General features: G+C 38.2%; 1 protein-coding gene across 3 annotated transcripts in view; it reads left to right on the top strand.

Moving 5' to 3' along the window:
- LOC148945224 (uncharacterized) overlaps positions 1-13,234 on the top strand; it is a 275,072-nt gene that overhangs the window by 190,588 nt on the left and 71,250 nt on the right. The window lies entirely within an intron of this gene.

A 13,234-nucleotide genomic window follows, 5' to 3' on the forward strand; every position in this document is an offset into this window, starting at 1 on the left:
GCGTTTGGTACTAATATACTCCGTGTTAAACCCTACTGTCTACTCTCAGGTTTTGCCATTAAGCTGAAGGTCTAAAGATGACAAGCTTGCTCTTCTACTAATATCATAAACTATATCTTGTCTACGGGGCAGAACTCTTAACTGTTTGAAAACAATGCGATATTAGACAGCGAAATTGCCAAAAAAATAAAAAGGGTATTGTTTGAAAATATCACTAAGAAATATAAAAATGAATCGATGAAAAACAAAGTGCTGACAAGGAGAACTATTTGAACTATGAAACAAGTACATGTGGTAGCACTATCGGAAACGTATGCGTGCGTTGTCATGACGGTGAGAGTTTAGATTTCTTTGGTCTACCAAAGAATTTCAATTATTCACATTCTGGATTTGCGAAAGTCATTTCCAGAGATGATTGAACTCAAAGAGAATGCCAACATAAAAATAATCGTTGATGATAGAGGACAACTCCTTGCTAGTGTTGGTGGTAACACATTACGTACTGATACATCCAATCGTCAGCTTTCGGGTATTAGCATTCGACGAAAGATCAAAAGAAGAAGAAAGGCCTACTCTTCTACTAATATCATAAACCATATCTTGTCTACATGCCGGAACTGCTACCTATGTAAAAATAATGTGATAATAGACAGTGAAATTGTCAGAAAAATAAAAACGTTTTCAGCCAGTGTGATTATTAATTAGTTTCACGACTACTATTACAAATTGCTTAATTAACTAAGTCATTAATTAATTAATTAAGTTTAATTAATAATCTAAATTACTTATTTGTAAGTTCAAATTAATTAATTACTAAACATTAAGGTATGCTTAGCTAGTGTTTTATAGGATGTTTTAAAGACGTTTTTTTTTAATATATTAAGATAATAAATGAACAAACACAACAATCAGTTTATGTAGGCAAAAGAATAGTCCATTATTTTATCATGAATGAAGGTTTTCACAAAGCAATTTGCTTGCAAAACGGCACTGACAGAAAATATCACTAAGGAATATAAAGATGAATTGATGAAAAACGAAGTGCCAGCAAACGTTACTAACATCATTCATCAAACAGTCTACAATATCAAGAGAGAACTTGGTGAACTATTTTATGGAACAGATTCAAAATGTCAAAAGTTGTTCATTGATATTAATAATATATAATAATATATCTACCATATATTATATTAATATCCTACATGTCATTATTTCATAAAAATATGTTATCTATTACTTTGTTATGTTCCCATTATTTCTAGGGTATGCTAAAGAGAGAGAGAGACAAAAACAAAAATACATATATAGATTCCGACAAACAAACCGACAAAGACAGGCATGGCGGGGAAGCAAACACACGCCCAGACACATAGCCAAAGAAAGTGAGAGTATAGATTCAGATGTACGAACCGACAAAGCCAAATATTGGGAGAAGCAAATACCCACCCAGATACACAAGCAAACAGGGTGAGAGAGACAAAAACACATACAAATATATATATTCATGCATACAATCCGACAAAGATAGGCACTGGGATAACCACAAATCCGCCCGGAAGCAAAGGCCAGAAGAATGAGTGTATAGAACCAGACGTAAAAAACCGACCAAAACAGAAACTGCGAAAAGCAAACACTCCCCCACATTCACAAACGATAAAAGCAAAAGTTTGGATTCAGACGTAAAAACCGACAAAGACAAACACTGGGGGAATCAAACATCCACCCAGATACAGAGCCTAAGAGAATCAAAGATATAAAAACAAATACAAACATATAGATTCAGACACACAAACCGACAAAGACAGGCACTGAGATAAGCAAACACCTACCCAGACACAGGCAAAGAGAGTGAGAGGGATAAAAACACATATAAATATATAGATTCAGGCATACAAACCAACAAAGACAGGCATTGAGATAAGCAAACACCCGCCCAGACACAGGCACAGAGAGTGAGAGAGACAAAAACAAAAAAAACTATATAGATTCAGACATATACATAGATTCAGACAAAAAAATTGGCAAAGACAGGTAAAGAATAATACAACACTCTATCCAAGAGTGTATGCCAAAGGGAGGAAAAGATAAAAACACATGCATATTTATGATATCCAGATACGCAAACCAGCAGAGGCGGGCACTTACATATGTCAATACCCGCTCAAACATAAAAGCAAAGGAAGTGAGAGAGACAAAAACATAAATATATAGATTCAGACATACAAACCTTCAAAGACAGGCACTGAGATAAGTAAACACCCGCCCAGACACATAGGCAAAGAGAGTGAGAGAGATAAAAAAAATACAACTTTATAGATTCAGACATATAAACCGACAAAGATAGGCACTGGGACAATAAAACACCCGCCGAGACACATAAGCAATGGAAGTTAGAGAGACAAAAAACACAGAAATACATAGATTAAGACATACAAAACGACAAAGACAGACACTGAGAGAAGCAAACATCCACCCAGATTCACAAGCAATGAGAGTGAGACTATGGATTCAGACGTAAAAACCGACAATGACAGACACTGAGAGAGAAGCAAACACCCACCCAGATACACAAGCAAAGAGAGTGAGAGAGTCAAAAACGCATAAAAATTCATTGATTCAGACATACAAATCGGCAGTGACAGTCACTGTAATAATTAAACCTCTGCACAAACACGTAGGCAAAGAGAGTGGGAGAGACAAAAACATATACAAATATATAGATTCAGATATAAAAACGAATAGTGACAGGCACCGAGATAAGTAAACACCCGCCCAGACACAGAGGCAAAGGCAGTGAGAGAGACAAAAACACATACAAATATATAGATCCAGACGTAAAAACCACCAAAGACAGGTACTGAGATAAGCAAACACCTGCCCAGTCACATAGGCACAGAGAGTGAGAGAGACAAAAAACAAATACAACAATATAGATTCAGACATACAAACCGACAAAGGCAGACACTGGGACAAGCACACACCCACCCAGACACACAGGCAAAGAGAGTAAGAGTATAGATTCAGACGTACAAATCGACAGAGACACGCACTGGGAGAAGCAAACACCCACCCAGATACACATGCATAGAAAATGAGAGATACAAAAACGTATACAAATACATAGATTAGGACATACAAACCGACAAAGACAGGCACTGAGACAAGCAAACACCAGCCCAAACTCACAGCTAAGGAGAGAGAGAGATAAAAACACATACAAATATATAGATTAAGACATACAAACCGAAAAAGATAGACATTGAGACAACCAAATACCCACACAAACATAAAAGCACTGGAAACGAGCGAGAGAGACCAAAACAAATACAACAATATAGATTCAGACATACCAACCGACAAAGACAGGCACTGAGATAAGCGCCCGCCCAGACACACAACCAATGGAAGTGTGCGAGACCAAAAAAATTGAAAAATATAGATTCGGACATAGAAACCGACTAAGACAAACATGAAAACAGCCATCACCCACCCAGACACATAAGCAAAGAGAGAGACAAAAAACACATACAAACACATAGATTCAGACGTAAAAGCCAACAAAGACAGGCACTGGGACACGCAAGCACCTGCCCAGGCAAATAGGCAAAAAGAGTGAGAGTATAGATTCAGGCGTACAAACCGACAAAGACAAACATTGGGAGAAGCAAACACCCACCCAGATACACGGGCAAAGACAGTGAGAGAGACAAAAACACATACAAATACATAGATTAAGAGATACAAACCGACAAAGACAGGCACTGAGAGAAGCAAAAATCAGCCCAAACACATAGGCAAAGATAGTTAGAGAAACAAAAACACTTATATATACATAGATTAAGACATACAAACCGACAAAGACCGGCACTGGGACAAGCAAACACCCGCCCAGACATACAATTAAAAAGAGCGAAAGAGACAAAAACAAGTACAAATATATATATTCAGACATGCAAACCGACAAAGAAAGGCACTGAGATAAGCAAAAACCCGCCCAGACACACACGCAATGGAAGTGAGAGAGACAAAAACAAATACAAATATATAGATTGGGATATAGAAACCGACAAAGACAAACATGAGAACAGACAAATACCCGCCAATTCACACACGCAATGAGAGAGAGACAAAAAAAACACATACAAACACATAGATTCAGGAATAAAACCCGAGAATAACCGGCACTTGGACGAGCAAAGACCCAACCAGACACACATGTAAAGATACCGGGAGTAAAGTTTAAGACGCACAGACCGACAAAGACAGGCACGGGAAGAAGCAAACAGAATGGTTTCTGAGGCAACACCTATTTTCTGGGCCAATGACTTTATGCATCGTTACGTTGAATTTAGGTTAGATCGATTATAGATGGCAGCACACCCGCTCAGACACACAGTCATAGTGAGAGAGACATGCAAAAAGTTGGATTAATCTAGGTTCACTTAGAGTGGCGCTGAGATAAGCAAACACCCGCCCAGACACACACGCAATGGAAGTGAGAGAGACAAAAACATATATAAATATATAGATTCGGACATAGAAACCGACAAAGACAAACATGAGAACAGGCAAACACCCGCCCAGACACACAAATAAATTCAGACTTAAAAACCAACAAAAACTGGCACTGGGACAAGCAAACACCCGCCCAGACACACATGCAAAGATAGCGAGAGTATAGATTCAGACGTACAAACTGCCAAAGACAGGCACGGGGAGAAGCAAACAGACTGGTTTCTGAGGCAACACCTATTTTTTGGGCCAATGACTTTATGCATCGTTACGTTGAACTTAGGTAAGATCGATTATAGATGGCAGCAAACCCGCTCAGACACACAGTCATAGTGAGAGAGCAGGCAAAAAGTTGGGTTAATCTAGGTTCACTTAGAGTGGCGCGCCACTCTACCCAGAAATAATGGGAATATAACAAAGTAATAGATAACAAATTTTTAATGAGATAATGACATGTAGGGTATTAATGTGATACATAGTAGATATACTATTATACATTATTAATATCAATGAATGACATTTAAAATTTTTAATCTATTCCATAAAACAGTTCACCATGTTCTCTCTTGATATTGTAGCTATTGTCTTCTCTTAGCTCGTAATCAGTGGAATAATCATTATTTCATTTTGAGTCATACACAATTTTTACTGGTGTGTTACCGACAGGTTCAATATGCGTTTCGTCTTTGGTATTATTTGGTTCATTGAATGTTTGATCAATGATGGTAGTAAAGTTTGCTGGCACTTTGTTTTTCGTTGATTCATCTTTATATTCCTTAGTGATATTTTCTGCCAGTGCCTTTTTTATTTTTCTGAAAATTTCACTGTCTATTATCACATTATTTTTACATAGGTAACAGTTCCGGCACGTAGACAAGATATGGTTTATGATATTAGTAGAAGAGTAGGCATTTCTTCTTCTTTTGACCTTTCGTCGAATGCTAATACCTGAAAGCTGACGATAGGATGTATCAGAAGATAATGTGTTACCAGCAACAGTAGCAAGGAACTGTCCTCTATCATCGACGTTTATTTTTATGTTGGCATTTTCTTTTAGTGCGATAATCTCTGGAAATGATACTTTCTCTTATCCAGAATGTGTATAATGGAAATTCTTAGGTAGTCCAAATAAATCTATACTCTCACCGTCATGACAACGCACGCATACGTTTCCGACAGTGCTACCACATGTACTTGTTTCATAGTTCAAATACTTCTACTTGTCAGCACTCACTGCTACAATAACACTATCATGTGAACACATTTTTACTGGGGGGTTATCCACATGTTCAATATGCATTTCATCTTTGCTATTATTTGGTTCATTGACTGTTTGATCAAGGCTAGTAACGTTTGCTAGCACTTTGTTTTTCATCGATTCATCTTTATATTCCTTAATGATATTTTCTAACAATGTCCTTTTTATTTTTTTGGCAATTTCGCTGTCTATTATCACATTATTTTTACACAGGTAACAGTTCCGTCCCGTTGATAGGATATGGTTTATGATATTAGTAGAAGAGTACGCATGTCTTTTGACCTTTCGTTGAATGCTAATACCCGAAAGCTGACGATAGGGTTTAACACTGGGTAACATGTTACCATAAGCACTAGCAAGAAGATGCCCCTCTTCATCAACTATTATTTTTGTGTTGGCATTCTCTTTGAGTGCAATCATCTCCGGAGATCTCAATCTCGCATATCCACCATCACAAGAGTTGAATTTTTTGGTACTCCAAAGAAGTTTAATTCCTCACTGTCATGACAATGCACGCATACGTTTCCAATAGTGCTACCACTTATACTGGTCTCATAGTTCAAATACTTCTCCTTGTCAGCATTCAATGCCACAATAACACTATCATGTGAACACACTTTCTTAAAATGGTTCATCTTCACTTTTTTAAAGATATGAAATATGTGTTTATCGTTCCACTGCGTAAAAAAATACTGATTTAATACATGGAATAAACTAGGTAATGTCGATAACCGGCCATAGAGTACCAGTGGGAAAGTCACATCGTATATCTGAGCAAGGATAGAGTACGATTGGTATAGCCGTAAGTATATTTCATGTCATTTTAGGATACGTAAAAAAAATGCCACTACAAACATTATTTTTCTAATAGTGAAAGTCACGACTAACATTTCTATATCATTCTCATTTTGAATTTGGAGAATATTAAATGTGATTTTTTTTTATGTTTTAAGTATGTTTAATGTCATTCTAAGAGATTTAAAAAAAGGGTTGAAAAAAATACCATGTTAAAAAATCGAAAAAAAAACAAATTAAAAAAAAGTAAAAAAAATGGGGGGAGGGGGCCAAAAAGTTGGGAGTAGGGGGCCCCTTGGAGGTTGAGGGTATGGGAGGCTTCTGAGGTTGAGGTCCTTGGTGGTTAAGGTCAATGGTGCTTACGGTCCTTGATGGTTAATACTCATAATCACCTCAATATTTGATTTCCAAGGATTTCTAAGGATTGTTCTGAATTTGTTTATTAAAATTCTTTTCTTGGCATCTACATCTCTATTAGTATCAACTTTTTAGTTTACTATAGTATTTAGTATTTTATATTGACAACACTGTTCAAACGGTATTTGTGTATTATACAGAACACATCGGAGAAGTAAAGGTAGGTCAACTCACAAGGTCATTTTCTCATCGTTAATCTTTTCCGTAGATTGATGCTCTTCCAAATTTATAATAAATGGCCTGAGTTAACAACCCCTGTGGGCGTACCTTAATTGGTAATCAGTTTAACCCTTTTTTACCACCTTCATACAATCCAATCACCAATTGAGATCATTTTCACCCCTATTATTCAATCACCAATCAAGATAATTCATTTGCAGAGTTATGCCAGTATAATATCTTTCGCAAATATAGTTGTTTATCCCATATGCTATCATTAAACCTACCGTCGAATGCTGATAGCCGAAAGCTTGGCTGTTGACCATTTTACAGAAAAGTCCAATAAACCTTTAAATACCTTTTTACAATGTCTCTTGTATGCGTCAAATCTATTACTTATCTGAGCATATTCCTTGTATATTTGATAGCAATTAATTACATATGCTATCATTAAACCTACCGTTGAATGCTAATAGCCGAAAGCTTGGCTGTTAACCATTTTACAGAAAAGTCCAATAAACCTTTGAATACACTGAAAATCACTCCTTATATTTGAATTCAATTACTATTCAAGTTACCGTATATTCTTAAAAAAAATGGATGTTGGCTCAGAAACCCGTCTGGTAACCCATGTACCTTTCGTAGTAATAGGTGAATGTCCTTAGTAAGGTGTGTAGGTGTGAAACTGCACACATATCCATGCCTCAGGCATGTGCAATTCCATGTGTAATTCGGATCAGCAACTAGGTTACTACTACTGCTGAGATGCCTTATTGGGAATTAGCATTATCACAGTGCATTTTGATTTAATCTTTAGGCAACATTTAGTTTTTAAACATAATGGGCAAATGGGAGGGTGGGTGTGGGAGGGTGGGAGTGGAAGGGGGCTAGTTGCCCTTCAATATCTTTCGACTATTCAAAAGGGCATCATCCCTTTATATTTTCAATTGAATGAGCCCTTTTCGAAGTTCCCACGACAACTCTTTCGATACGAAGTACCCTGGTCTAAACAACAACAACAAACAATACATTATACCCCATTCTAATCGAATGAGCCCTTTTTGAAGTTTCTACGACCACGCGTTCTATAAAAACTTTATATACTCCCAATGCATAACTTACAACCCTTCTCCTGGGAGATGTGAGGAGGTTGTCATCCTCACAGACATAATTTCCAGAATATTCTACTACGTTGAACAAAATGGCTATCTGAAAATTTTGATTGGATGTGTTTGGGGGAATGGTGGGCGTGAGAGGGGGGTTAGTTACCGTCCAATCATTCAACTATTACAAAGGGCACCAGCCTCTCTCAATTTCCAATTGAATGAGCCCCTTTTGAAGTTTTTACGACAACTCTATCATTAAAACCCTTATTTGCCCCCAGGGCATAATTTACAACCTTTGCCGTGGGGACTCTGGGGAGTTTGTCATCCTTTAATACATAATTTCCAGAACTTTCAACTACGTTGAACAAAATGGCTATCTCTAAAGTTTATTTGAACAAGTTTGGGAAAATGGTGGGCGTGAGAGGGGGGTTAATTGCTCTCCACTCACTTTCGACTATTAAAAAGGGTAATTTCAATTTCCAATCAAATGAGTCACTTTTAAAATTTCTACAAAAAATTTCTATATCATCCTTATATGCCCCCAGGACATAACTTAAAACACTTGCACTAAGGACTCTAAAGGGGTTATCATCCTAAAAGACCTGATTTTCAAAACTTTCGACTACGTTCAACGAAGTAAATATCCCAAAATTTTGATTAGATGTGTTTGGTGAAATGGTGGGCGTGAGAGGGTGGTTAGGTTCCCTCCAATCACTTTTGACTATTAAAAGAGCACTAACCCCTTCAATTTCCAATTGAAGAGCCCTTTTTGGTGTTTTTACAACATCGCTTTCCATAAAAACCTTACATGCTCCCAGGGCTTAACTTGCGACCGTTGCCCTGGGGGTTGTGGGGGGAAGGGTGGGTGGGGTGGGGTGGGTTGTCATCCTTAAAGACCTAATTTCTAAAACTTTCAACTGCGTTGAATAAAATGGCTATCTTAAAAATTTTGATTGGATGTGTTTGGGGAAAAGGTGGGCGTGAGAGGGGGGTTAGTTGCCCTCAAATCACTTTCGACTATTAAAAAGGGCACTAGCCCTTTGAATTTCCAATCGAATGAGCCGTTTTTCAAGTTTCTACGATAAAGATTTCAATAAGAACCTTATATGCCCCCAGGGCATAACTTATACCACTTGCCCTGAAGACTGTGGGGGAGTGTCCTGCTCGAAGGTATAATTTCCTGAACTTTAAACTGCGTGGAACAAAATGGCTATCTAAAAATTTTGATTGGATATGTTTGGGGAAATGGTGGGCATGGCAGGGGTGTTAGTTGACTTCCAATCATTTTCGACTATTAAAAAGGGCACTAGCTACTCCAATTTCCAATCGAATGAGCCCTTTTCGAAGTTTCAACGACAACGCCTTCTATAAAAAACCTTATATGCCCCCAGGGCATAACTTAAAACCCTTGCCCCGAGGGTTGTAAGGGAGTGTCCTCCTCAAAAACATATTTTCTATATGGAAATCAACTACGCTGAACAAAATGGCTATCTCAAAATTTTGATTGGATGTATTTGGGAAAAAGGTGGGCTGGGGGAGGGGCTAATTGCCCTCCAATCACTTTCAACTATTAAAAAGGGTACTAGCCCTTTGAATTTCCAGTTGAATGAGCCTTTTGTGAAGTTTCTACGACAACGCCTTCTATAAAAACCTTATATGCCATCAGGGCATAACTTACAACCCTTGCCCCGAGGGTTGAGGAGAAGTGTCCTCCTCAAAAAGATATTTTCTATCTGGAAATCAACTACGCTGAAAGAAATGGCTATCTCAAAATTTTGATTGGCTGTGTTTTGGGGAATGATGGGCTTGGGGGGGGGGCTAGTTGCCCTCCAATCACTTTCGACAAATAAAAAGGGTACTAGCCCTTTGAATTTCCAATCGAATGAGTCTTTTTTGAAGTTTCTACTACAGCACCTTCTATAAAACCTTATATGCCCCCAAGGTATAACTTAAAACCCTTGCCCCAAGGGTTATAGGGGAGTGTCCTCCTCAAAAACATATTTTCTATGTGGAAATCAACTACGCTAAACAAAAGGGCTATCTTAAAATTTTGATTGCATGTGTTTCGGGGAATGATGGACTTGGAGGGGGGGGGTTAGTTGCCCTCCAATCTCTTTCGACTATTAAAAAGGGCACTATCCCTTTGAATTTCCAATCGATTGAGCCTTTTTTGAAGTTTCTACGAAAACGCCTTCTATAAAAAACCTTATATGCCCCCAGGGCATAACTTAAAACCCTTGCCCGAAGGGTTGTGGGGGAGTGTCCTCCTCAAAACGGTATTTTCTATGTGGAAATCAACTACGCTGAACAAAATGGCTATCTCAAAATTTTGATTGGATGTGTTTGGGGGAATGATGGTTGTGGGGGGGGGGGGCTAGTTGCCCTTAAATCACTTTTGACTATTAAAAAGGGCACAAGCCACTCCAATTTCCAATCGAATGAGCCCTTTTCGAAGTTTTTACGACAACCTCTTCGATACTAAGTGCCCGGGTATGGAGGAAAAATATAATACTCTGTGCCAACATCGTTCTTTACTTAGGAGGCGCGATCGCGCTGCCTATGATACCGGGTAAATACATTAAATTGATTAGCGCTATCTACGAGAATAACATTGTTGCGGTTAAGGTAAGAAATGAGGTTAGTAACTGGTTTCACACATAATCAGGAGTTCAGCAGGGTTGCGTTCTATCCCTATTTGTATGTATCATTTTACTGGACATTGTTCTAAGGAGCACATCAAAGGCATTGGGAGAACATGGAATCAATTGGGGAAGTAAAACTCTAGTACACATAAGTTATTTCTAATGATTTTAGCATCCTATATGAAAGAAGAATGAATGAATTTTTAGAGGTTTTTCGAGTTCAGAGTGCAAGAATACGTTTGAAAATAAATTTTAAGAATAATAAGTTGCTAAGACTAGGAATAAGGGAGGGTGAAGAGGTGATGTTCGGTAACGAGAAGATCGATCAAGTGAACAGCTTCACATACCTTGGTAGTATTATTTGTAAAGATGGTGGGTGCTGTGAAGATGTTAAAAGTAAAATAGACAAGGCCCAGGATGTTTTTTCACAGTTGAAAAAAGTTTCGAAGAATGTGAAGATTCTGCGAATAATCTGCGCACCAAGATTAGAATATTGGAAGCTACAGTGATGACTGATGACGGTGGTCAGGTATGGTTCTGGAATACGGGCGCTCCGAAAAACGGAAGAAGATATGCTAGATGTTTTGTAGAGAAATTGCCTACGGATTATTTTGGGTACCCGACTGACTGACCCTATCTCAAACAGTAAACTATAAGAAAAATGTGGGTAAACCCTGCTTTCAAGGGATATAATGAGATAAAAATCAAGATAGCTGACAAGGCCGTACCCAGAGAGGGTTTGGGGGGTTCCCCCCCCTCGAAATGTTTGTTTGACTCGTAAAAATGTAACAAAAATGGATAAAAACTAAAAATTGTATGTGTTTTTTGAGGCTTTTGTGTAACCCCCCCCCCCCTTAAAAAATATGAGTAAAACCCCCTCCGAAAAAAAATCCTGGGTACGGCCTTGATAGCTAGAACATGTTCTGCGAATGGAGAATGATAGATTGCCCAAAAACATCCTTGTTGGACAATTGTATAGGGCTAAACCAAAATCAGGCCGCCCGCCGAATAGGGTGGGAGGATGTCGCAAGGAAAGATTTAAGGGAAATGGGACAACTTGTGAAGATGTCAAAAGGGAGGCTTTGAATATATTGGGATTGAGGAGGAGCCTGCGTAGCTGTGTTTATCTCAGGCGGCTTGCTGCTGCATTGACTAAACCCCTTGTTATCGGTGGAAAATTTGTAGCTGTGTTTTTCACTCCGAATGGTTGAAGAGGGTGACTTAAGAGGGAAATAACCCACGACACCCTAGAGACAAGAGTCCAAAGTTATGCGAACGGACCGTTTTTCACAAATTACATTTTAGATGAAATGATGAAGATGTTGCACCATGTTAAAACTAAAATCATTGAGAAAATTTAGGTTTGTGCTGTTGGAGACTAAATCCGGGATCGGTAGGAAAAGCAGAAAAATCCAAGCTCCAAAGTTTCGGTGAAGTGCTAAAAAAAAAGAAGATAAATCATGACTCGGTACAAAGTCCACTTTGACGTCTGACTCGATAAAACAACAAGCTAGGTCCTAACAGAATGCAAAAATAAGCTAAGTGCTAGGTGGTGCAAAAACGAAGTCCTGATTTAAGTCATGTCCTGCTAAATTCTGACTCCCTGCATTAAAAAATGTAGCCTTCTGGCTTCTGTACTATGAAGGTCCTAGGTCTAACATTTTTTGGGTGAATTCCTCTTGGCTTTGGGCACCTGGACACTAAATTTTCAGTGAGTCTCAGTGCTGTCAATTTTTAAATGCATCTTCGGCAAACTACCGTAGATGTTACCATTATCCGTTGATCAATCACTGGCAAAAAAATCTTCTTCTTTTTTTCAAGTTTCAATTTTTGTCTACCCCACTGTAGTCTACCATCCATAAGCTCGGCAGTTTTGCTGTCATGAAACTCAGTCCAAAGATCTCCCTCGGTAGCCTGTATCCATCTTATGATTGGACTGCAGCAGTGAAGGCATATAGAAGACCCCCTTGCCTCTCCAATCCTCTTCAATAGCTGCAGTAATTGTATTTTATCTTTGCATCTAAACTTTTTTTTGAAGGTATAGATATTTTATTCTGAATTTTTAGTTGTCTCTTGATCTATCATTTTTATTATCTGAATTCATCTAATTCGAGCCTCCTTTTCGTGGTGGTTTCTATAAGCAAGATTGAACACGTTTCTTTCTTACCGATTGCATAAGTACTCAGTCACTAAGATAAGCTAGTGCCCAAATCAATTCCTTTTTCTTTCCCTATGACGGTATATTAGCCAAGTATCAGCCATTCGTAACCAACAGAGAAAAAAGAAATTCAACGAAAATGAGACTTTCTAACGTAAACAAACGACTTCTTCATTAAATTAGATGA

Source organism: Artemia sp. Qi Xiang Cuo, chromosome 13 (genome assembly GCF_049724085.1).
Source record: "Artemia sp. Qi Xiang Cuo chromosome 13, ASM4972408v1, whole genome shotgun sequence".
Lineage (NCBI taxonomy): Eukaryota > Metazoa > Arthropoda > Branchiopoda > Anostraca > Artemiidae > Artemia > Artemia sp. Qi Xiang Cuo.